Source organism: Chrysemys picta, chromosome 1 (genome assembly GCF_011386835.1).
Source record: "Chrysemys picta bellii isolate R12L10 chromosome 1, ASM1138683v2, whole genome shotgun sequence".
NCBI lineage: Eukaryota > Metazoa > Chordata > Testudines > Emydidae > Chrysemys > Chrysemys picta.
Window position 1 is genome coordinate 343718352 of NC_088791.1, and position 26329 is coordinate 343744680.

The 26329-nt window shown below is 51.4% G+C and overlaps 2 long non-coding RNA genes across 2 annotated transcripts; both read left to right on the top strand.

Moving 5' to 3' along the window:
- The first annotated feature begins 76 nt into the window (after positions 1–76).
- On the top strand, positions 77–4201 carry LOC135980958 (uncharacterized). The gene is made up of 2 exons (XR_010597919.1): positions 77–827; positions 3625–4201. It is a non-coding gene; the product is annotated as an uncharacterized LOC135980958 (long non-coding RNA).
- Positions 4202–16234: 12033 nt separating this feature from the next.
- Positions 16235–24156, top strand: LOC135983590 (uncharacterized). Its single transcript, XR_010601292.1, has 4 exons — positions 16235–16731; positions 20125–20245; positions 21811–21886; positions 23831–24156. It is a non-coding gene; the product is annotated as an uncharacterized LOC135983590 (long non-coding RNA).
- The last annotated feature ends 2173 nt before the right edge of the window (positions 24157–26329 follow it).

Below are 26329 nucleotides of genomic sequence, written 5' to 3' on the forward strand. Positions count from 1 at the left end.
ATGTGTGTGTCTACACTACCGAGCCCTTTCCGCCGACCTAAAGGGCTCTTAAAATCGACGCCTGTACTCCACCTGGAGGGGAGGAGTAGTGCTAGAGTCGACTTCCTCGGTCGAATTATGGGTAGTGTAGACACAGCACAGTGTAATTGGACGTTTTGGCCTCCGGGAGGTGTCCCAGAATTCTCCAATGTGACCGCTCTGGACAGCACTTTCAACTCCACTGCACTTCAGCCAGGTACACAGGAAAAGCCCCGGGGAACTTTTGAATTTCATTTCCTGTTTGATCAGCGTGGAGAGCTCACCACCACAGCTGACCATGCCTGCTCAGGTACGCAAACGTGCTCCAGCCTTTAGCCTACAGGAGACACTGGATCTGATTGCCATGTGGGGAGAAGAGCCTGCCCAGGCAGATGTCTTTGCCAAAATCGCACAGCGCATGGGGGAAAAAGGCTACACCAGGGACGCACAGCAGTGCCGGGTGAAAATAAGGGCGCTCATGCAAGCGTACCAGAAGACAAGGATGGCGAATAGTCGCTCTGGTGCTGAGCCACAGATATGCCGCTTCTATGAGCAGCTGCATGCGATTCTAAGCAGGGAATCCCTCAGTTTCCCAATATTCGTCGTGGATAGCATCTCGGGCAGCAATTCTTATATTGTGGACATTGTTGATGAGGAGGACTTTGTTGATGAGGAAGAGGAGGAGAATGCACAGCAGTCAAGTGGACGATCCATTCTCCCTGAAAACCAGGACCTTTCCCTAACTCTGGAGCCAATCGCCTCCCAGGACCCACTGGTGCGGGACTGTGATAGTGGGGAAGGCACCTCTGGTGAGTACACACTTGTAATAACTCTACAGGGGTTAAATGCAATTGTGGTTAATGTTTAATTGGTGGGATAGAGTGGTGGCCAGTCCAGCCATGCAAAGGGTGCTCCCCGGAAAAGCCTGTTTATGTGCCAGGAGTTTCCACACCAAAAAATGTCCCCGGGCATGCCCTCACACCGCCTACCCTTTCTTGTGTGCTAACCCGGCCTGCCTGCAAACCGAAATCTGCTGCCCAGCGCTCGGCCGTGTGTTGTACCTTACTGGCAGGCACTTCTTTTAGACCAGGCCTGCACAACTCATAAAGCGGTGAGGGCCGTATTACTCCAAAGAAAACAGCTGAGGGCCGAAACCCCTGGACCCGCTGACCCTCCCCCGTGCCACCGAAACACCCCCCCCCAGTGCCGCCCAGTCCCCCGAAACACAACCCCCCAGCACCGCCCAGTCCCCCGAAACACCCCCCCCAGCGCCGCCCAGTCCCCCGAAACACAACCCCCCAGCACCGCCTGCCCTGCAAAAACCACCCCCCTCAGCACCGCTCAGCCCCCCCCCCGAAACAACCCTCTCCATGAAGCGCTGCCCGCCCCACGGAAACAGTGGTATTGAACCTTGGTAATGTGTTGTAGTCAGTAGCGTAGCTAGCGGGGTGCAGGGGAAGCAGCCGCTTCCCCCGCCTTTCCAAAAGCGGCCGGAGGAGCAGGGGGGCACGGCATGCGGCCTGCAGCATGGCTGCCAGCCATGGGGGGGGGGAGTGGGCACGGCTGGAGGAGCAGGGGGGGTGCAGCCGGAGGAGCGAGGGGGGGGCGCAGGCTGATGGCCCGCAGCGCGGCCGGCAGCCGTGAGGGGGGGGGGCGGCGGGCACGGCTGGAGGAGCAGGGGGGCGCAGTCGGAGGAGCGGGGGGGCGCAGCATGGTGTCCAGCAGCCGCGGCTGGAGGAGCGAGGGGGGGCCATGGGCGGGAGGGGCGGTGCTGCCGGAGGAGGAACCGGGGGGGGGGGGGGGCGTGGAGTGGCAGGAGGAGGAGCCAAGGGGGGTTGCCTCTTTTATGTTTGCTCCCACTCCTCTTAGAAGCTGGCTACACCACTGGTTATAGTGAGCCCCTAAGGTAGTATAATTAAGGTAAAAGAAAAATGTCTTTTTGCTAGAAGTAGAATAAGATTCCCCCCCCCCCCCCCAATTTGTAATCAATTGCCCTGTTGAATGAATGAGGTGTGAATGAGGAAGGCGTGGAAGGCAGCACCTCCAGACAGCTGCAACCCTTGGAGAGGGGATGGGAGCCAGACCAGATCAGTAGAACAGTTCAGCCACCGACTTGTAGCTTGTCTCTTCAGCCCCCCTCCCATCTCCTCAGCTCCCCTCCCCTGGCTCGCCTACTCACCCCCTGCCACTGCCCGCTCGCTCGCCTCCTCAGCCTCCCACCCCGCCCGCCTCCCCCAGTCCCCCACCCCCCGTGGCTCACCTGCCCCCCCCACTGCCTGCCTGCTTGTCTCCTCAGCCCCCCGCCACCAGCTCACCTGCCCCTCCACCCGCTCGCCTCCTCAGACCCCAACTCCGCCGGCTCACCTGTCCCCCAGCTCGCCTTCTCAGCTCCCCCACCCCCCCGGCTTGCATACTCACCCCTCACCACTGCCCACCTACTCGCTTCCTCAGTTCCCCACCCCCCCGGCCAGTGATGAGCTGCCAAAATCTTAACAACCCGTTCCCTCCTCACCCCACAAGGGGGTTGTGGTCCGCCCCCACCCCCTGGGACTTCTGCCCCATCCAACCTCCTGAGTTCCTTGATGCCACTCCAGGACCCCTGCCCCATCCACCCCCCTTCCCTGTCCCCTGACTGCCCCCTGCCACCCCATCCAACCACCCCTTCTCCCTGTCCCCTGATTGCCCCTGGAACCTCTGCCCCTGACTGCTCCCCTGCCACCCCATCCAAACCCTCCCTTCTTCCTGACGCCCCCCCCCCCGGAACCCTTGCTCCCATTCAACCCCCCCCCCGCTCCCTGCCCCCTTACCGCTGTGCCTGGAGGTGGCTGGCGGCGCTACAGCCGTGCCGCTCAGCTGGAGCCAGGCCACACCGCCACCGTGCAGCACCTGGAACACCGGGTCAGGCCGAGCTCGCAGCCCCCCTGCTTCCCGCAAATCAGCTGTTCGCCTGGGAGGGCAGAGAAGCGGTGCGGCAGCTTTGCGCTCAGGCCCGCAGAAGCAGAGCGGAGTGAGCTGGAGCGGGAAGTGGTTCCCCTGTGCGCCCCACCCCCACCCCCACCCCCCCAGGTTACCTGCTGCGGAGCAGGCGGCCCTCCTCGCGCACCCCTGCCCCAGCTCACCTCCGCTCCGCCTCTGCCTCCTCCTCCCTGGGCCTGAGCGCGAAGCCGCCGCACCGCTTCTCTGCCCTCCCAGGCTTCCCACGTGAACAGCTGATTCACGGGAAGCCAGGGGGAGGGGGAGAACCGGGGCGGAGCATTCAGGGGAGGAGGCGGAGCGGAGGTGTGCTGGGGCCAGCTGCTGGCTTACCTGCCCCCCCGCCACTGCCTGCCCGCTTGCTTCCTCAGCCCCCCTCCCCTGCTGCCGGCTCACTTGCCCTCCTGCCACTGCCCCCCCCTCACCCGCCGCTTGCCTAGTCTCTCCTCCTCCCCCCCCCCCCCCCCAGCGCGGGCCGCACAGTGAGCCCACGTGGGCCGCATGTTGTGCAGGCCTGTTTTAGAAGACAAAATTTGGCCAGGTACCTGGGGGAATGTATTTCCTGCTGTGAATTGTTTCATTCATTGCAACAGTTAATCTTTTGTTTTCAACCATGTATGTTTTTCCTTGCAGCTACAACCTTGTCTCTGGTGGGTGCTTCCTCCACTCCAGCACAAAGGCGGTCCCAGATTAGAAGGCGAAAAAAGCGGACAAGGGAAGCAGGGCCGGCTCAAGGTTTTTTGCCGCCCCAAGCGAAAAAACTTTTGGCCGCCGCCCCCACCCCACCCCTGGGCTCTCCCCCCCACCCCACCCGCACCCCCTGCTGCCCGAGTGCTGGGCTCCCCCCACCAGTGCTGACTCCACCCACTCCCCCCTCGCCTCCAGCCGGTCCGGCGGTGGCAGGGTCGGGGTAAGCAGTGGGGCTCCTGGGCCGCGCCTCAGCCCAGGGTCCCTCCAGCCAGGGCTCACGCCTCCAGGACCGGCTGGGGGTGCAAGCTCCGTTATCCCTTGATCTCAACTCCAGGGGATGGTTCATGGAGCAGAAAGCTCATTCCCACAGTTTTGATTGCTAGATAGTACAATTGTAATAAGTGATGTGTCCTGGCCCCTCCCTCGCTGTGTTATCAGGCCCTTAGACCCTGGTTATCATTACTCTTCATTGCTGTCTCTGGTCAGTGTTTGTTAGCAAAATAAAAATGCATGAATTGAGGACAAGAGGCTCTTTATTCACTGTGCACACTGTGATTGGTGGGGGTTTAGTTTACAGGGCGGTACATGCGAAGAAGGGGGCAGGCTGGTAAGGAACAACACACAGAACTGTCACATCACTGTTGGGTCATTCATGAAACGGGTTTTCAAAGCCTCTCGGAGACGCAGTGCGCCTCAATGTGCTCTTCTTATTGCCCTGGTGTCTGGCTGCTCATAATTGGCAGCCAGGCGATCTGCCTCAACCTCCCACCCCACCGAAAACTTTCCCCCCTTACTTTCACAGATATTATGTAGAACACAGCAAGCAGCAACAACAATGGGGATATTGCTTTCACTGAGGTCTAACCTAGTGAGTAAACTGCACCAGCGCCCCTTTAGACGTCCAGAGGCACATTCTACCACCATTCTGCACTTGCTCAGCCTATGGTTGAACTGCTCCTTACTGCTGTCCACGCTGCCAGTGTACGGCTTCATGAGCTACGGGAGCAAGGGGTAGGCTGGGTCTCCAAGGATAACTACCGGCATTTCAACATCACCAACGGTCATTTTCCAGTCTGGGAAGAAAGTTCCTTCTTGCAGCTTTCTGAAGAGACCGGAGTTCCTAAAGATACGCGTGTCACGTACCTTTCCCGACCATCCCACGTTGATGTCGGTGAAACGGCCCCCGTGATCCACTACCATTTGCAACACCATTGAGAAGTAGCGCTTCCGGTTTCTGGCTGCTTAGTCCCACTCTGGCGAGATGCCTCATTTCTCTTTCCCTTTGTGGCTGCTTCACCTGCTTCTCCCCTCCTCCCTCTTCCCTGCTGCACACTTTCCCCCTTCCCAGGTGGCTCAGTTCATGCCCAGGCTTGAAATTAAGGAATTAAAGCCATAGGCTGGAAAAATCAGTTAAAACATCTGGACAGTGAGCTCTCTCAGGCTGCAGAATAGCCTCCCTAAGGAAGTGGTACGATCACCATTGCTTGGGACATTTCAAACAGGACAAAGCAAATCAGTGGAGTATTAACTACACGCAGCATTTCTAAAACTGGGGCTCCTGACCCAAAAGGGGCTCACAAGGGGGGGCGCGAGAGCAGCAGCTTCTGGCCAGGCACCCAGCTCTGAAGGCAGTGCTGCCACCAGCAGCAGCGCAGAAGTAAGGATGGCAATACCATAGGTCCAGACCAGGCCACCCTTACTTCTGTGCTGCTGCTGACAGCAGCGCTGCCTTCAGAGCTGGGCAGCCGGAAAGCGAACGTGGGGGATGATTTAAGGGTCTGTTTCAGTTCCCTGGAGCCACGATTGAAAAAATGGTGTGCTTCAAAACAGCAGCACCCCTCGCATTAAGTGTCCAGATCCTGGTTTGTATATAGTTGTGTATAAAGCCACAATCCGTGGACAATGTTATGATTATTACCACCCATTGGACGATGTCATGATTATTGCCACAATCACTGGAAAAGGCTACCAGCTCCTCAAACTGTATCCTGTTGTCTTTTTTTCCCAGAAAATGTATTTCTTAAATGGCCACGTTTTTATTCCTGAAAGCTGTTGCTTTACACTTTTAGAAAGGCTTCAGCGCCTTCGCAGGGATAATGATTACCTGCTTCTTTTAATTATCCTATGAGTAGGTACAGTCATTTGCTACCACTTTTGGGGGGGTTGTCACAGCCTGAAATATTTTCAAAGGGGGACCCAGCAAGAAAAGTTTGAGAACCCCTGAATTACAGGGAACAATCCTGCACTAGCAGAGGGATGGACTTGCTGATCTAGCTGGTCTTTTCCAGCTCTGCCTTCTGTCATTTCTGACTGCACAGGATAAGTGCATTCGCTGGATGTTTCTGTCAGAACAACCAGCTGTGAAATAGTATGTGTAATTGTCATCATTAGGTTCCAGAGTGAATAACCTAGTGAGATGAATGGGCGTAGATCACACCTCTTTGAGTGAGTTTCAGGCTGCATGCAGACTCCAGCAAACCACAGTGAACCAATCTACACTCAGTTCCCATTTATGTGGTTATCTTAAGGCTAGAATGGTGATTTTATTTTTAAATGGAAGTTTTGATTACAGAATCCAATTCTGTGGAAAGGGCTGGATTCCACTGCCATGGAACTACAAAATCCATGGGGCTTTGCTGCTGTTCTGCTCCTGGAGTTCTACGTGTTTTATTAATGTCTTCCCGGTGGCTGGACTGGACATATACTGTCTTTTTGGTGTGTTTTTGTACAGCACTTAGCACAAAGCAGTCCTGGTCCATTCCTGGAGCTCCTAAGCTAATAATAATAATACATTATAATAATTCATTAATAATAAAGAGGAATCGCATTAATAACCTTGTAATAAGCAGTTTGTCTTAGCCCATCTAAGACTATTTTCAATTTTTGGTTTAGGCACCACATACATTTTATTCCCTCCAGTGATTCATTTTAATTGTGCACCATGGATGAAAAGTTACAGTTTGTGGTTGACAGTAGATCTATTAATTCAATCCCAATGATTGCTCTCTGAGTGCTCTAGTTGCCACCTGGATAAGCTAGTGAACTGAAGGCAGGAGATGGGAAGAACTGGTTATTTCTCTGTCCATAATTTATCACTGAATATTTTTCCTATTGGGTATGTAGGATGCTGCCACTGTAACTGCCAAGATATAGAGAGTCACTGGTCTTAAACAGCAGGTGTTTATTAAGGGAAACAACACAAATTACAGACATGAATAAATAGGCTTCCACACAGCTTGAGTTCTAGCTTTGTCTGCTTTGTTTACCATGGCCATGCTCAGGGCTGGCTCCAGGCACCAGCAAACGAAGCAGGTGCTTGGGGTGGTGAATGGGAAGGGGGGGCACGTTTGGGTCTTCAGCGGCACTTCGGCAGCAGGGCCCTCAGTCCCTCTCAGAGGGAAGGACCTGCCGCTGAATTGCCGCCGAGGAATGAAGCGGCGCGGTTGAGCTGCCACTGCCATGCCACCAATCACAGCTCCCCCCCCCCCCTTTGCTGCTTGGGGCAGCAAAAAAAGCCTGAGCCGGCCCTGGCCATACTCAGGGCCAGCTCTTTTGCGTCTCGTTGGAGCTATGTTGATTTCAGCTGAGGGACAAATCTCCTATCTGGAACTCTGTATACAGCCTGCAGAGACATTTAGTGGCTGAATAAGATGTTGCAAGTAGACATACCATAGCAGCAAGATAAAGCATTCTGGATGACATCATGCTTTTCCCATTGGAGCATTTTCTCCATGTCCTTTATGGAGCTGTGAGGATCCTCCCCCATCTCCTCCTTCCTCCATCTAGTTTAACACCTTCAAGGTCCTCATTATGGCCACAAACCATCCGACAGAGACAGCCTAGCCAGAGCTCCTCCAGACCACTCTTTAATAGGCTGATGCTGAAGGGTGACCAGGGAAGCAGTATGGCCTAGTGGACAGAGCACTGGACTGGAACTCTGGAGCCCTAGGTTCCATTCCCAGTTCTGCTGCTGGGTGACCTTAGGCAAGCCATTTCGCCTCTCTGTGCCTCAGTTTCCCCAGCTGTAAAATAGGAATAAAGTGCTAGCCGATCTGCTGATGAAAAGTGCTGTATAAAAGCTATAGGTTATTATGACTCCAGTCCTCTTGCTTCCCTGCCAGGGGCTGAGCGAATGCCAGCTGACTGAGTAGATCCACACCCAGGGGAGGAGGGGCCAGATCTGCAGCTCCAAGCACAGAGCCTTCCCTTCCCCGTGACCGGTGCCCGTGGAATGATCTCTGCAGCAGTCTGCTTGCTCTGGCCCAGCTGCAGGGCTTAAATTTTCACAGAGTATTTCCTGGATCCTCCTAGCCCCCCCCAGCCAATATGCTATCAAATCTCCAGGGCGGGTTGAAAATATTTACCAGAGCTCTGCTCTGGGCAGCTCTGACTGAATTTAAGCTCTGATCATACATGAAGCGGGCTATGGGGCCAAATCTCCTGCAAAGTGCAGAGCACCCCTATTGCAGTGGGAGCTGGGCGGGCGCTCCGCACATGTCAGGATCCGGCCCATCACTTAGCGTGGAAGTTGCAGGTGCAACACATTCCTCAGGGTTTGGCCCTAGAGAGGCCGTGCTCTATGCTTCACTGGGTTTCAGTGCACCCGGGGCTCTGCGTTAACTCACAAGAAGACCAATGCGCCCATCTAGTGGACAATGAGCAAACCACCACCACAGCTGCAAGGGGAATTGCACTGTTTGGTAACATTGATAGTGGGGCAGGATGCAGGTGTGGGGATCGCCACATAGCTCTAGACTCTAGTGACCTGGCTCCTCAAAGGTATTTAGGCACCTCACTACTGCCATTGATTTTAATGGGAATTAGGCACCTAAATACGTTTGAGGATCTAGCCATGTTGTGATAAGTGGGCCGACAAATTGACACTGGTTGTGAGCTCAACCATAAAACGTACGGGAAAGTTCACAAGTTGTCACATTAACCTACACTAACAAATGTTGATGGGAACAGATACAAAAATGAGACCAATAAACGGAATTAGTCCAAACGAAAAGGCCCCTGATATAACTCAAGGCCTGTGTTCAACTCCTGCTTGGAAAAAAAAGATGGAGATATCCTATCTCCTAGAACTGGAAGGGACCTTGAAAGGTCATCGAGTCCAGCCCCCTCCCTTCACTAGCACGACCAAGTACTGATTTTGCCCCAGATCCCTAAGTGGCCCCCTCAAGGATCGAACTCACAACCCGGGATTTAGCAGGCTAGTGCTCAAACCACTGAGATGACGTAGAACCAGAAATGAAAGAATGAAAATTGGTGTGTCACATAGTAGGTATAATTGATGGATAAAATAATGAGAAGCTGGGCTGTTCCACCCATCCCATCCTTTTGGGGTCCTTAAAGGAAGACTTTGGGGAAAAGAGGGAAGAACAGATGGAGGCTACTGGAACGAGCTTCACCATGATAGCCCCCATCCCGCCCTCTCCTGGGACCCCGGACCTTCTTTGTCCTAATCCCAAGAGATGTCCTGACCAGACTGGGCCAGAGAGGGAGATCCAGATGACATCACCACCCCGACAAGCTGCAGTTTAGCTGAATCCCAAACACCACCTGAGATGAAACAGGATCCAACTTTAACAGCAACACCAAGAACAGCTCCAGCTCATTGCCACTAACTTCTCTTTTCACCAAGTATCAGAAGGGTAGCCGTGTTAGTCTGAATCTGTAAAAAGCAACAGAGGGTCCTGTGGCACCTTTGAGACGCATCTGAAGAAGTGAGGTTCTTACCCACGAAAGCTTATGCTCCCAGTACTTCTGTTAGTCTCAAAGGTGCCACAGGACCCTCTGTTTCTTTTCACCAAAAGTATCAGCTTTGGTACCATCTAAGAGACAGTCAAACAAGGGGGGTTGTCTTCTAAAAACTCTCCAGCTAAAGGGAAAGGGGACTGTTTGTCCTTTCTGCTGTATCATTAATATCAGATTAAAAGGATGTTTAATGGTGTGTTTGCCATGGCTGAGATCTCTGTATACCCAATCCTGAACCTTATTTAACACTGTTTAATGTTGGACAGTGCCCAGGTTACATTGACACCTTTGGCCCATATATTCCATCTAAATGAATACAACTGTTCATTCCCTCTGAAGCATCTGACCACAGTCGGAAGACAGGATACTGGGCTAGACAGACCATTGGTCTGACCCAGCATGGCCATTCTAACAGACTTTGGGAGCTTTGGGAGCCATCGCCATGAACTGTAGAAACTTGTCAATTCCCTTTAATAGGAAAGTTTGCATACATTTGGTCCATCTATTAAAATTCAGTATTAGCAATGCCTTTACAGATTCCTACTGGCTATGTTACATAACACACAGAAAGGAGTGAAGATTTCCCAATACAGCCCCCTGGCCGGTTGGGCCTCATTTCACAGTTAAAGGTAACCTGCAAAGGAATATGTAATGGCGGGCTTGTGCCTCCTTTATTTTTGGGCTTTTTTATGATTCACAGAAAAGGCCTAATTTTTCCCTGTTCATTGGTTCTGTTACTTCAAAAATATAAAGACTATCAAACTGGTTTTCCAGGAGATCTCACCCACTGTTACCAGCTCTAGGGATATTTGGTGTTTTTCCTAAAATCACAACTCCTGGAGTCAGATTTTTAGGTGAAAATATCTTTCATTAAAAAAGGTAATTTTCTAGCCCATGTGGCTGCAGGGGAAAAGCTTGAAAAATGTGACCCCCCCCCCCCCCCCGAAAGGCTCCAAATCCAGAGGCAAATAAAAAGATCTTCTATTATTTTTAAGATCTTGTGATTATGATGTTGATCTTGGAATTTTTGAATACATGGGGTTAGTAATATTGCTGATGTGGTTTATGAGCTTTCTTGGCCCCTAACTGGAAAGATAGGGTATAGAATCTTTAACAGTGACATCTCTTCTCCCACATGTTTCTCAAGCATTTGAGTTAAATAGATAAAAAACTGGAAGTGTTTCTTAAGTCCTGCATTTGAAAAAAATGCAGAGATGTCATTAGTTCAAAGGCTCGATAAAAAGAAATTAACAGCGTTTAAATCAGTCTGAACAAAACTTCACTTCCCGTCTCACTAATCAGCTTTCACTTGCTGGATGTCTCTGAGGTCATAATACTATCGGAGTGAGTTCTCCAGTCATCCAGAAAGTCTTCCAGGGAAAACAGGGTAAACAATTTTTAATGTGAAAAAACAAGCAGAAAGAAAACTTTATAAAGAAAATAGACTCCTCCCAGGCTCTCTTTATCCATCATAAAGAAGGGCCCAGACCCATTTTCTCCCCTGCTTAAGAGGTCACATTTAAAGCCAAGATTGTCTTTGGCCCTTCTGCATTCATAGACATTGTACAGCAGTGTTCACTTGTCCAGGGCAGCAGCTGAAGGGTTAAATACACAACAGATGCTCTCATGACTGGGCACGGTGGCAGTCACAAGACTGGAGGGGTGCTGATGTTCTCACCATTTCCATATCTGGCTGGACAAACTCTAGGCGCACAGTGACAAAGAGCTCTGCCTAATGCCCTGGGCTGGGCTGCATTCAAACAGAACAAACTAGCGCACCATGGGGATTTGCAGGAAGGACTGACACCATATGCCGTGGGCTAGATTCTCCTTTCCAGCTGATCTCAGGGACAGGGGGGTGAGGCCAAGGTGGCTCAAAGTCCCCTTTTGCTTCTCCCTGCATTCGAGATCCAGCCCCTGGCGTAACTTACAGCAGCCTCGGGGCTGATCTAATTTATGTTCGGCTTCAACAGCCTGCAAGAATAGCCAGAGCACAATGGCACCCCAGGAACACACCGTCCCCTGGCCCTGACGTACCCCTCTGCTGGGGGCAGCGAGTGGGCAGCGAGCATAGAGCTGGTTCAGCGGTGCTACACCATCTAGGGCACTTCTTACACCAGGGATATGCCCCGGTGGTCTCTTTCACCGGCTCTATGGCCTCTTCGTGCCAGCAGGTAACTAAATAAAAGGAAATACAGGTCTGCCGCATCTTAGGCGCATTTAACATGCGCGATTTCAGCTTTACGCGGTTGGCAAAAACAAAAACAAAAAAAAAACAAGAAAAAAAGAGAAAAATAACAATTTAAATACTGTTTCTGTAGTGCGGGCGATTCCGCCCGCCATTACACTCAATGTAATTTTGACTATACGCGATTTTTGCTTTAGGCGCTGACTGCGGAACGTAACCCCGGCGTAAGATGAGACAGACCTGTACCAAACCACACAGTGTGAGTTGTTGCCATTGTACTGAGATCCAGGAGCAGGGAGCAGCAGCCACGTCAGTACCACATGGGCACGTGCTTGAACAACCAGCACATTTAGCAATCTGCTGTAATAAAACAGACTTGCTGGCCACAGAGTGGCACAGCCCTAGGTGGTTAATAGCATCTAAAATTAAGATTGCTGAGTTGGGAGGTGAGCCTGAGAGTCGAGGGGGCGGGTCTCTTCATAGGGGAGATAATGACTGTTTACTGTGCCATAGGAGCCATCCTAAACCACACAGCATATGACAGCACCTTCCCCCGAGCATCACAAAGCACTTCACAAGCATGAACAGATGATGCCCCCTCCCAGCAGCCCTGTGACGTACTAGATGAATGGAGGAAACAGACACGGACAATTTGCGTGACTTGCCCGAGGCCACGCATGGAGATTGTGGCAGAGTCAGGAGTAGAACATAATCCTCCTGACCGTCCCATGCCTTCACCACAAGCCCATCTCGCCTCTGCCAGCAACACAGCCTGCACCCTGTGCTATGCCTTGTCCAGGGAATGACACACTCCTCTGGCATGTGGCGCCAACCCCATCACTGTAAATGGCTGGTTGCAGTGAGTGAACGACTTCAAGGTATAGAATCTGGATTAATGGGATACTCTGGTGGAGAGAGAAATACTCTGATTTTCCAGGCTTCCATAGCCAGGGATAAATTGAGTTTTCATGATTTACCCCTTTAGACATGACTGATACACCTGCGGTAGGCACGGCCTTGGTACTCACGGTTCATAGACAGGGATCGCCACTATACTCTTTACAAGTGTCTTTGCAAGTAACCAATGTTATCACACTGCTTCCTATCATCTCACACTATTTCACTGACAAAGGCAAAATGGCAAGGGCTTAATGGCTTGCTCGGTTCTTCATTGCTGCTAGATCTTTCTAGGCACCCGCTGTGGGAGTAGCCCAGGGTATTATGTTCACAGCATACATACTGAGATGTTAGGAGTATAACACTACTTAGAATCCAGAACCCTAGCACACAAGAACCAAAACCAGAGAGAGACAAAGCAGGCTGCTCCCCAAACAATGGAGAGACACCGCTCACCTAAGTTCCCTGTAAGATGCATAGCCATGCAACAGCCTATTTAGTGCCACGCAGGCACTCAGGGAACCTGCCTGGGGACCTGCTGCGGCCAGGTACCGGCTGGGGGAGGGGTGCCCCTTCCCCCTCCCCAGCCTAGCCCAGCCCCCAACCTGCTGCGGCCGGGGCGCCCCTCCACCAGCCCCAACTCTGCTGCAGCCTGGCCCTGCCGCGGCCGGGGCAACGCATATCCAGGTGCGGCTGGAATGGCCCAGCCCGAACCCAGCCGCGGGAGAGCGGCCCGGACCCAAGTGTGGCTGGAACGGCCCAGCCCAGCCCAGTGATGTCACATATCACCATTAATTCTGCACATGGGTGGGAAAAATTAGAGGGAACACTGGGCACTCACCCTATCTTGCTCCAGGCTGGCTAGCTTGCAGACAGACTGCTGAAGACCCCAGATCGCACATTTCCCTACGGAGCCCTCTAGCCTGGAAGCAGGACCAGGAAACTCCTTAAAACATTTAGTGATAGGTTGTGATTTCAGCTGAAGTAGAGTGGCCCAGCAGGGCAGGAGAGTAGAGGGTTGCATTGTGTCTATTAGTGAGATAACTGCCCCCTGCCCCTCCTGGTCTGTTTGAATGCACCCCCTGGGGTCTCAAGCCATCACCTCTCTTGCAGTTCTCCAATCTTAGACCAGGTCCTTGGCTGCAGTCCCCTGGGCAGGGCTGGATTTAAGGGCAGATGACCCAGGTGACTGTCTGAGGTGCCAGACTCGAGGTGCTGTTTTTGTTGTCAGAGACAAAAGGGAAAAGAGAATGTTTGAAATAACCTGTTTCAGGTATTCCGCACGTGGATTCATTTTTCAATAACCTCCTAGAATGTTCTGGACCTTTGTAGAAACTCATGGAACCTTCCAGACTTTCTGAGAACTACATTTTCCTCGAAGCTCCTAGAATGTCGTCAGCCATGTGCGGATAGCTTGGAAGATTCTGCTCACGCTGCTGGTAACAGTCGCGAGTGGGGAGTGCAGCTTTTCGCAGCTCAGGCTCATTAAAACATATCTTCGATCGACAATGGCCAACGAGAGACTACCATCGCTGGCTATTTTATCGCTTGGAAATGCCATTGGCCAGTCTTTGGATCTCGCTGACGCTGTGCTTCAGTTCGCGAGGGCAAAAAGGCGAGAAAAGGGACCTCTTGAACTAAAGGTCTGGGGTTAACATTCTAAGGTTGTCACCTACTGTAACACTAATACTGGCCCACCCAATGTTGGTGCACAGTTCAATTGCTTGATGTTAGTACATTTCAGTTATTCTTCAAATTTAAAAGTTTCTATAAGCTTAGAGGAAATTATTTTATTTGATTTGCTTATATATGGCATGAATAAATGCAGATTTACAGATCCTAGCATGCAAATGTATATGATAGGGATAAATCATGCATGCAAATCATGCATCAAAGTCATGAAATAGGCTGCAAATGCAATAAAAAAATAAGGTATCCACAAGTTTAAGAAATGGAGGGGGCACCGAAGGCACTCATCGCCTGGGGCACCATTTGGTCTAGAGCCGACACTGCCCCTGGGATCCACCGGGATGACCTCAGCAGCCCTGAATTAGCTTCAGTGCCTACAGTTCTGCCCCCTCTAGGAGCAATGACAGAGCAAAAATCAGTAGCCAAACAGCCGAGTCCATAATGCAAAGTATTTCGAACCAAAGCACTTAAGAGAAAATAGATCTTAAACCAATAAACCAGTCTATATGCCTGCCTGCCTCTCCCTATGGCTTGCCATTCTCTGGACCAGGAAAGGGACAACTCCTTCAGACTCCTTCTGCAGAGCTAGGGGGACAAGCTCCTGGCAAATCACCCTTTCCTCTCCTGAGTGGAGCTTTGTAGCTGTTTAGAGCCCTTTGATCTTAGTTCCCAGCATTAGCAGGACAGCAGAGTCATATTAGCCTGGAAGTAGACCATTGTCCCGTAATTGCCCCCCGATGTTTGCGGGGTGGTTGCTTATCTACAACTATTGTGTGGTTTTCCTGTTTGCTCTCCCCACAGCCCCCGCTCAAGCTAGGGCAATGCATTCATACAGGAAAGACTTATAACCCAATGTGCAATAACTTCCCCTCACTGCCCAGTCCCATACAGTGTTCAGAACACTATTACATCAGGTTTCAGAGTAGCAGCCGTGTTAGTCTGTATCCACAAAAAGAAGAACAGGAGTACTTGTGGCACCTTAGAGACTAACAAATTTATTAGAGCATAAGCTTTCGTGGACTACAGCCCACTTCTTCGGATGCATATAGAATGGAACATATATTGAGGAGATATATATACACGCATACAGAGAGCTCTCTGTATGTGTGTATATATATCTCCTCAATATATGTTCCATTCTATATGCATCCGAAGAAGTGGGCTGTAGTCCACGAAAGCTTATGCTCTAATAAATTTGTTAGTCTCTAAGGTGCCACAAGTACTCCTGTTCTACTATTACATCAGTGTTCTTGGATTATTACGCAGTACCTCCACACCCATCACACCGTGTCATTGAGATCATATGCTGGCCCCACCGGCCCGGTCGAATGCTGACAAATCGGAGGGAGTTTAGTGAACAGCACTGAAAATGGGGAGGAGACTGGCGGGATTGGGTTCTGAGGACAGACTGAAGGCGTCATATACATATGTGTATGTCACCCATGGGTGTGCAATAGGGTTACCATACGTCCGGATTTTCCCAGACATGTCCGGCTTTTTGGTCCTCAAATCCCCATCCGGGAGGAAATTCCAAAAAGCCGGGCATGTCTGGGAAAATAGGGAGGAGTCGTGGGGCTTGGATCCAGGCTGGAGCCACTGTGGCCAGAGCCGGAGCAACTGGGACTGGCGCCGCTCGGCCAGGGCCGGGCTGCAGCCGCTCGGCCGGAACCAGGGCCCGAGCTGGGCCGTAGCTGCTGGGACCGGGGTTGGGGGTGCTCGGCCGCCGGCCGGTGCCGCTTGGCTGGGGCTGGTGCCCCGGGGCCCGAGCTGAGCTGGAGTCGCCGGGGCTGGTGCCGGGGTGGGCCGGAGCTGCTCGGCCGGAACCGGGGCCAGCGCCCCAGGGGAGGGGGCGGAGTTGGGGCGGGGACTTTGGGGAAGGGGCGGAGTTGGGTGGGGGCGGGGTGGGGAAGGGGCAGAGATGGGGCGGGGCTGGGGGCGGAGTTGGGGCAGGGCCGGGGCCCCGTGGAGTGTCCTTTTTTTGTTTTTTTAAAATATGGTAACCCTATGTGCAGTGCCCTTGACAGACGTAATGAGTCAAACAAGCCTGCAGTCTAACACGGGTTGATCTAATATAGCAGGGGCTCGATTCTCCCTGTGCTTACCCCAGGGTCAAGCAGGAGTAATTCCGCTGAAGCCACGGCTGTAAAACTGGTGCAAATGAACGGCGGCTCAAGGTCTCTCCCTTCTCTTGCTGATTTCCCTCCTAGCAGAGTAGGTCTCATAGCTTTGGATTTCCAAAGGATTTCCAGCCAATATTTAAACCGAAGGAGCTTAGCAAATGTTAAGTGTGATGTCTAACCTACCTCCCAAATCAAGGCCCGGATCATGACATAGCTGCTCTTAGCCCTTTGCTAGTGCTCCCATGCCAAACTCCACCCCTCTGCTGCCAGGCACTGAACCGATAAATACAGGCTAGCTGATTAGAATCAACAGAAAATCAACATCCTGAAAAAGCTCCATCATAAATGCCCTGGGCCTAGGGTTTCTCCTTCTTCTGGCACTGACAGGAACCATCAGTAAGTACCCCTTCAAAAGAGATGGGTCCCCCATCACTTTAACCTACTCAAACTGCTACAGTCTCTAAAGTTCCTGGGTTGTTAAGGGCACGAGCTAAGTGTGTGTGCATAGAAGGACCCAAAAAGCTAAAGGACTGCTCAGAGTTGTAACGCTATTACAGCCTCTGGGTCTTTGGCTAGCATTGTCCAGGGGAGGATGCCTGCCTTTGTGAAAGCAGCTCGGGTGATCAGACTCAAAAATCTGGAGGACGACCAGTAGGATTGGTTTGTTTTGCATGCTGCAGGAAAATTGCTCAAGACTTTTGAGGCAGGGAGATCGTTCCACTGGGTCCAATTCTGCCCCTATGCAAATCCACTGAAGTTCAGGGGAGTTACTCGGAACTTACGCCAGTACAACGGAGAGCAGAATATGGCCCATTTATGACCAGCATCTCCTGGGAGCACCAGCAATCCCAGACCAGAGTGTCTGAACTAAATTGGGATCACACAGAGACACACTCCACGTGGTCCAGCGCTAGAAACAAATGGGCCCAAATTCATCCCTGGGGTCACCCCATTGACTAGTGAAGTCGGGGGGCGGGGGGGGGGACACACCACCGCTGAAGTTGTCCCTGGTGCTCTCCTCTCTCTTGGCCTAAACAGTGCTTATAAATGCCTAGGGGAGGGCGTCCAAGTGCTCTGATTATAGCAGCACCCTGGGGCTGGGAAAAAATGACAAGTCACCATCCAGCCCCTGGCAAACAGCAGCAGAGAAGGCCATGGGCATTGTGTGCTAATCACTGGGCTTGTACTGGGGTGACCCAGAGTCAGCTGAGGCAGAGAGACACTGATCTAGCCCACCCCCCCTTCCATCCTGCACCTCCTGATGCTCACGTTTGCAACAGCAGCTTGTGGAGGAGGGGAAGGCACCAGAGATGCTGTTCCCAGGGAGTTCACGGCATCTCCCTGGGATTTGAGTCTGTCTGTCTATCCCGTCTATTTATGAACCCAAAAGAGTCAGGAAACTCTCCAGCTTGTTTCAGGGTAGCAGCCGTGTTAGTCTGTATCCTCAAAAAGAACAGGAGTACTTGTGGCACCTTACAGACTAACAAATTTATTAGAGCATAAGCTTGTGAGATCACACCCTTGGTTTTGGAACATTCCAGGCTCGGAAATAGCTTGTCCTGCTCGCCTCAGACTGTCCAGAAAACCCTGGTGTAAGATCAACCTGTTCAATGTCAGACAGACTGCTCTAGTTTTGGTGACATCGTGTGCATGTCAAAATCAGGTTTGTAATCTGAGCCAGAGGCTACAGGCCCAAGCCAGGGCCCCAGCTCCTGGAGTCAGAATCTCTGCCTTTTAAAATGTCCTTGCGGATGCAGAGAAAAGGTTGAAACTGTGAGCCCAGTGTAACTGGCCCCTGCCTGAGTATGCAGGTAGCCTGAAACAGTAGCTCCAGGAGGTGTGACCTGCCCCATTCGTCTTATTCCTGAAGTCTTCTGCCACCGTCTCAAGAAGGGGTGAGGCCATGGCTTGGGGTGGGGGCCATGGTGGAGGGGCAGGCACGGGGCCATGGCAGACCCACGTGGATTGCTTTAATTCAGGCCTGTTTATAATGGAAGGGTAGATTCAACCTCTTTTGCTGAAAATTGCCCTGTTCTATTCATTCCCTCTAATGCATCTGGCACTGGCCACTGTCAGAGACGGGATACTGAGCTAGATGGACCATTGGTATGACCCAGCATGGGCATTCTTATGCTCTTATGTGGAGTCATGTTACTCCAGTTTAACAGTGTAGACAGGATCTCTTGCCACCATTTAGCTCCTGAAGGAGAAGAGTGCGGATGAAGCTGTGAGTGTAAGTGACGGGAAGGCAATGAGCCTTTGGTTACAGGACTGACAATTGAGAGGGTTTATAGTGCATTTTGTCAGTAGATCTCAAAGCACTTTACAAAGGAGGTCAGGCTCATTAGTTCCAGTGTGCAGCTGGGGAAACTGAGGCACAGAGCACTGACATGACTTGCTCAAGGGTACCCAGCAAGTGAGCATGAGCTGGAATGACAAACAGAGGCCAGGCCTAGGAAAGGTAGGATGATTTGGTGGTTACAGCACTGGACTGGGATTTAGGTGACCCGGGTTTAGTTCCTAGCTCTGCCACAGATCCTCTGTGTGACCTTGGGCAAATCACTTAAGCTCTCAGATCCTCTGTGCCCCAGCTGTAAAATAAGAATAATAAAACTTCCTTCCTTCCACCCTCTGTCTGCCTTGGCTATCTAGACAGGGACTCTTACTGTGTGTCTACTCTGTACAGGCTTGGTACATGGGGCCCTGAACGTGGTTGGACCTGCTAGGTTTTACTATAACACAAATAATGGGAACTGATTGGGAATTTTGCAATGTAATGGGTATTCATCAGAAAATGCTGATTAGCTGAAATGGAAATGCTTTGCAGAAAAGGGTCTGTTCCGAACAATTTTTTGACTTGAAAAAAATTTGGAAGAACGTTTGGAAATTGTCGGAGACTTTTGTTCTGACCTCTTCAAAACAACAAGTTCTGGTTTTCCGCTGCAGAGTGACTTTTCCTTTTGAAATGTGAGCTATAGTAAAAAAAAAAAAAAATTAAAATGGCCAAACCAAACTGTTTAATCTTTTTCAGATCACAACATTTTTCGCAATTTCAACTTTTTGCCCTGATTCAGGCCGAGAATTTTTTTTCAGTTGTCATGGGACAAGAAACCCATTTCTCATCCAGCTCTACACATTACAGCCCAGTTCTCTAGCCACTGCACCCCTCTGCCTTAAAACTTGAGGTTAAATCTGTTCAATAAGCCAGCTGTCCCCAGTAAGGGGCTGATCCAAAACCCCCTGCAGTCAATGGGTGACTTTCCACTGAGCAGACCCTAAGTGCATCCCAATCACTGGACTTTAAGAGTCCTGTAATATGGCAGGTGCCACCTGAGTGCCTCCTTGTGGCCAATGGTCGCTCTGTGGCACCCTGCCTCTATTTCCCCCCTTCTTCACTGGGAACCAAAGACCTACGTCACTCCCTTGTTCCAGGGACCCACCACCAGACTTAGCTCCACTCATCTGTGGTCCCTCTCCACAGGCACAGCCTGCCCCGATCCCTCCTCTCCTATCCTCTCACAGACCTATATAGCCTCGGGTGTAGCCCTGCCCCCTTTAACTAGCTCACATGGGCCCACCTGTTCTGAGGCAGGGGCGCTGGCCCTGGCCCTGGTCTACTCAAAGGGACAGGCCCCCATTGGCGTGCATGCCGAGCAGCAGGACAGAAGGGCAGCGCGTTGTCTTATGAATTCACCCCCATCCCGTGGGGTTCCCAGGCAGCGCAGCATGGACACAGGCTTTGGGCAACTCCCGCGTGTTCTTTTCAGCTGCTGCTTTCTCCCTGCCCAGGTGCCCAGGAGGTCGCTCCCATGACCACCTTGACCTGCGCGAACCGGAGAGGGTACTGCCGCCGCTTCTGCCTTGCCCACGAGATACACGTAGGCCACTATGGTTGCCCGCGGCGATACAGGTAAGAAGGGGCTGCGTGGCCCAGCCTCTCCTGGTGTGGGAGCGGCCCCCTGCTGTGTGAGGAGGAGGAAACACACCGGTCGGAGACTGGAGGGAAGGGATGAATGGTGTTTCACTGCCTGTGCCCGGGGGCACTATTGGCCCAATGGCCTCGGAGCGCACATGTTATAGCCACCATCTTGGCTGGCACACCGGCGATTGAACCAGATACCTCCACAAGAAAAAAGCATGAAGTGCGCCTGTTTGAGCTAGAGAGCCAGCCTCCCATAGCTGCTGGCTGTAAGCGGTTCATACCCTCTGCAGACCAACAGCCAGCAAGTGTCACAGTTTCAGGGTAACTACACAATTACAAGGTATTCTCCCCCACCCCCACCCCGCTCCGTGATCCACTCCAGGAGGGCCCAGTGAGGTCTCAGGCCTCCAGCCATCACCTGTCTCTGGGCAGGGCCCCTCCTGACTGTGGGGTTTAAGGCTGCACAGCCCCCTGCCCTACTCTGTGATACTCCCAGCAAACCAATCTGCCTAAAGGCCAACATCTGGGCTGTACTGTCTCTCCAAGCTATGACCCATATATGCCAGCAGTTACAAGTTACCAGCCCGCTCTTTCTCAGCAGAGTACATTTATTCTTCAGATAAAAGCATCCCAGAGAAAACAGAAAAAACAATCAGTTCCTACATGCTTACTGAACATGCCAGAAGTCACTCAGCAATCTTATGGGGCCCTATAGACCAGTGGTTCCCCAACTTTTCCTGTCGTCCCCCGCACACCAGTAATGGAATCTGTCTGTGCCCTCTTCCCCCCATTACTGCTCAGCATGGGAGCTTGAGCTGAAGGCAGAGCTTGGGGCAGAACTGGGGATGGGGAAGGACCTGGGGCAAGAGGCAGAGCTGACGTGGGGCAAGAAGCAGAGAAGCAGAGCTGACCTGGGGGTGGAGAGGAAATGGGGGCAGAGCTGGACTGGGAGCAGAGCGGGGGCTGGAGCGAGACTGGGTGGTGCTCCCTCTCTGCCCCCATAGGGGCTGGCTCAGGGCCCACTACACCCCCCCCCCCAAATGTTCCTCCATGCTCCCCTATGGGGCATGCCCCACCGTTTGGGGACTACAGTCTTTCCAACCCTTCAGCAAGGGTTGGGAGTCCCCAGAGGCCCAGAGACCCTGTCCATTTGCTAAATCCAAAGGAAGGCCCCTGAGTCTGTTTAAACCCACCCCTTAATACCCAAAGATTTTCTTTGTCTCCCAGCCTCCTTCAAATAGGTAAAACCAGGCCCTCTCTTTGTCCCCAGGCGATCACACTTCAAAGCCAGCATGGGGATTTGCATTACTTGCCCCAGACTGATTCCAGGAACACACAATGCACATCACCTGTACTGGCACAAAGGGCCATGGATAGTCGACAGCTGACCCAGCTCAATCTAATGGCTTTTTGAGGTTTTCCTGCTCTCAGTGTTAAATACATAATGGTCCCCAAAGCTACTGCAGGGGGTTGCCATATCCGTCACCGGGGGGGCCTCAGAAAACACAATCACCAGTGGGCTACATAGGCAAGGCCTGTTCTTTTATTTCCAGGTGCTGTGTGCCAAAGATCTACCTTGTGGAATGGACCAAGCCCAGAAGTGCCAGATCCATATCAACTCCCCCCTAGGTGTGTGTCATGTTTTCCCCCATTCTCTGGTTTGGCTTGTGCCTCAGCCTTCTAGCAAGTGACATCTGATGCTGTAGCTGGGCTATTTTGCCATTCTCAATCAGTCGATTCAGGCCTGATCCAACTCCCATTCAACCTAAGTCTTTCCATTGACTTGAATGGGAGCCGGATCATGCCCGAAAGTTTGATTCTGCCACCCTTACTCCCCAGGGGCAGCCTCATTCACTGCTAAGTACGGGAGTACAGCTGGGCCATACGGGGACTTCAATTTTTAGTCGACTCCTCACTGATTTCAACGAGGACTCAGATCAAGGCCAGATTGTGCTAGGCACTGTACAAACAAACAGTGAAAGACAGTCCCTGCCCCAAAGATCTTATAGTCTTTTGCTTCAAGATCGATGGTACCACAAGGGCCTGTTTTATTAGCACTAGGTTAACAATCGGTTTAGTCAGAGATGGCTCACTGTATATTTTCCACTTTCCTTGCAGAGGTTAAGAGACATGAGACAGAAGAGTCACACTTTGTCCTGATCATTGATCACTCACACAACTTTTAGGAAAAAGATTCATGATGTAGCTTTGGGCTCAGATTCGGATTTGGTATAAATCTGGAGTAACTCCACTGAAGACTTCAGAGGTATTACTCTGCATTTACACAGGGGTGGATGAGATCAGATGCTGCTGGCCCTTTAGACATACACAGAAAACAAATCAGAAAGATGTAGATGTGGCAGAGTGGAAAATACTGTAAAAAACCAAACCAAAACATGGCCGGTAGGAAACCAGTTAGTATCGGGTGAGAAGGGAACCAGGAAGAAGTCTGGGGCCATCATCCATCAACGCAGATGGAAAGAGGAGAAGAGTCTGGGTAATGGGTAGATCTGAGTTATCAAAGGACTGGAAAATACTCCCCACAGGAGAATTCTGATTAAATTTGGGGATTTTCCCATTGATTTGAAACACACATTTTACATCTTGCGGTGGCATGTCAAAACATTTCATTTCAATCAAAAATCCCCACGTTTTTCATTTCGATTTTTCGAAATCAATTTTCACTTTTCATTCCACAACACTTTCAAGAGTTCAACTTTTTGTCCCAAAATCGGGACAAGCACAAACGGCAAATTCCCCATGGCAGGAGATTCTGTTTTCCAAACAGCTTTTGCCACAACATGGGCTCCGTTCACACAACTAGAACTGAGCCATCAAAAGGCTGAAGGTTGTAGCATCACCAGAACACATCCCCCGCTTCTGATTCATCGCCATGGACAGTCCAGGATTGTAATCCATTTTGTGTCATTTCATGGGCCTGGGGCATTGATGTATCTCAGTCCCTCTTGTTCTCTGCCTGTGGCGCACCATAGGCTCCTGACGGCTCTAATGCTTTGGTCTAATTCTGGCTGTTGGGTTTGGGCTTGGGGTGTTTAATAGCCTGTGATAGACAGGAGGTCAGACAGATGATCTGGTGATCCCCTCTGGCCTTAAGCTCTATGATAGTTATGGGGCATGGTTAGGTTCTGTCTCCACTAACACCTCTTAAATGGTCTGTAGCAGTTATGGTTAGCTGAAGTGTTGATCCTGATCTTATCTGTCCCCTAGCACAATGCCCATCAAAGTCAATAGGGGTTGTGAAGGCTTGAGACACAGACTGGGCCAACACATACGTATGGTTTGTTTTGTGTCGGATCCTGGTCTCACATACACTGGTGTATATCGGGGTAACATCACTGACATCCATAGAGCGACCGCAGAGTAAATCCAGAGTCTGGGCGCACAGAAGCTAGCCCTGCTTGGCTTGTAAAACTGCTTCAGATTGGCACACTGGGGCTTGCTGCCGCGGGTTCCCATAGCAGCAGACTCGTTCCCACTGACTCCCGGTGTATTTTGCCTCCCACGCATGCACACTCACAGCACCCTTCTTTTGTCTGTTTGCTTGGTTTGCAGCCGGAGTGCTGAAGCGGCACTGAAGCCATCCTCAGCGGAAAGCACGTCTGACCTGGCTTAATGGGGTGGGGCGAGGGGCCGTGCAGAGGGGGGCCGCCGTCTATTCTGCTGAGCTCGGATGATCAGCTATAAACAATATACACCAGCAGCACAGCCAAACTGGGATCGAATTAGCACAGATCTCAAAATAAACAATCAAGCTAAGGGAGGGTGTGTTTGTTTTATTGCTCTCCCAGGAGCATAAGTATGTGGCATGATTTCCAGTTCAGAGGGAAATTAAGCCTGGAAATGAGCTTTCAAAAATCAGCACTGTTGGGTTTTTTTTGTTTTTGTAGCAACAGAGTTAAAGACGTGGGAACAAACAGTTAGAACATTAAAGGGAGTTAAGTGGGGACTAGAACTCACAGCCTCCTGCTCCGAAAGCTCAACACCCAACCAATCAAGCTAAAGAAGAACCTGTTAACAACACCGACTGACAGCTGAGCAATTCCGATTCCATGCAGTAGAGGGCAATAGTGATATACACACACACTACCCAGCTCACTACACTCCTAATACCCTGCACTTAACACCTCCCATCTGAGGAGCTCATGGCAATTTACAAGCTTGAATGAATTCAGTCTCACATCTACCACCCCCAGAGCGCAGCAGGTAAGTAGTAGTAGACTTATTTTACAGATAAAGCAGAGAGGATTAGAAATATCAGGATGCTGGTTTTGCTGGAGAACTCTTTGGAGGTCTGGGATGTGGACTGAGATCTTTCCGAGTCCTTAACTGAAAGGGCAGGGTGCTGAATCTTTAACAAAGAGAACTTTTCTCCTCCATGGATCTCGGGCATTTGAGTTACCTGGTTATTAACAAAACCAAACAGGCTGAATAAAAATCACTGCCCCTCTCACTCTCTTTTATGCCACTAGGTTCTCCAGTTGTCCACAGCAGTTTACCCCACCACAGCTAGGATGGTATGGGGAGTTTGGGGTGGATGGAAACAGAGAAGGCCCAAATGTCTAACGCAGTGTGGGGAGGCAACAGAGGGTCCTGTGGCACCTTTAAGGCTAACAGAAGTATTGGGAGCATAAGCTTTTGTGGCTAAGAACCTCACTTCTTCAGATATCGTACAGTGTGGGGAGGGGGGTCACCAAATTTGTTTGACCCACCTTGATGTACGTACTTAATCAATCATCTACTGCTGGGTTAGAAGTTGTAAGTTTCAGCCCTTAAATACAGACCTGGGAAGGTCCCGTTTCTGGTAGGCGACATCGGATTTTGTCCCCCGGGGTGGCCTGGCTGCACTCCCTGTTCCTCTGCTCTGCCATGTTGGGAACAGGAGACGAGCAGAAGGACTGAGAAACCAGCACGACTGGGGAGAGTTGGTTCGCCCGCCCGGCAGAGTTAGCTTGAGACATCTTGCTCCAGCGGCAATCAGCCCAGCCCGTTCTCATTCCAGGCAGCCCAGCCCCCCCAGCGAGTCAGCTGAAGAGCCAGAATTAGAGCCCAGGCCTCCTGCCTCCCCATCCCACGCTCTGACCCCAGAACAACTCTGCCTCCGAACGTAGCAGCAGTTAACCAGGACCACCACGGGAGGGAGGCAGGCATCAGCGGAGAGCTTTATTAATACCACTCTTTCGGAGATCAGTGGTGTAACCGCATCGTACATAAGGCCTTTTGTTTTAGACAGTTACAGTCTCAAGCAGTATCTTTGCATGATGCAGAAAAGCATTCAGACAGACCCGGGGCCATCCTTTGAGAGAGTCCAGTTTTTGGCACAAATCAAGGGCGAGCTTTAATAGAACATCTATTAATAGTGCTGCACAGACTGCCCCAGCCTGCAGCTGCTGTGTTCAGTGGGGTTGGGAATGATGGGTTGGTTTCATCTGCTAAGATCCAGCTCAGACTACACCACCCCTCCTCCTCTTTTGCAAGGGAGGGCTGGACCCTGCATTCGCTCGAGCAGGCAGGCAAAGCACCAGGGGCCTGACGCCACCGGGGTGTGGGTCAGGCCCTCTTTGTGGAGAAGAATTTAAAATACGGGCTGTGTTCTCACTTTAGGTGCAAAGAGGCTGTGCATTTTATTTGTTAAAGGCGACGAGGAATAAATAAAACCAGCCCAGAGGACACAGACCCACGTAGAGAAAGTTCCTTACTAACGAACCGCGACCACGTACACATACAGGCGCCAGGCGCTGCCCATGTGCATCAGGACTGGACGCACCAGCACCAACCATGCGCCCCGGCCACGTCAGCAGAGAGGATTTAACGCCTTGTGACTAGGTAAATAGCTGTGATAGTTGCTGGGCCCAACCACTGGAGGGAGACATGCTTACATCCTCTCAGGCAGTGAATGGACAGTCAGCGGTTCGAGTTTCTAAAATGAAAGCACAGTTCAAGGTATACAAATAGCTTTTGTGTGCTGCTTCCCAGCACAGGGACAGACAGTGGCGCTGGGACACTTTTTATAGTGAGGGCGCTGACCCCCCCTTACCCGTGGCTCTGGGAGGG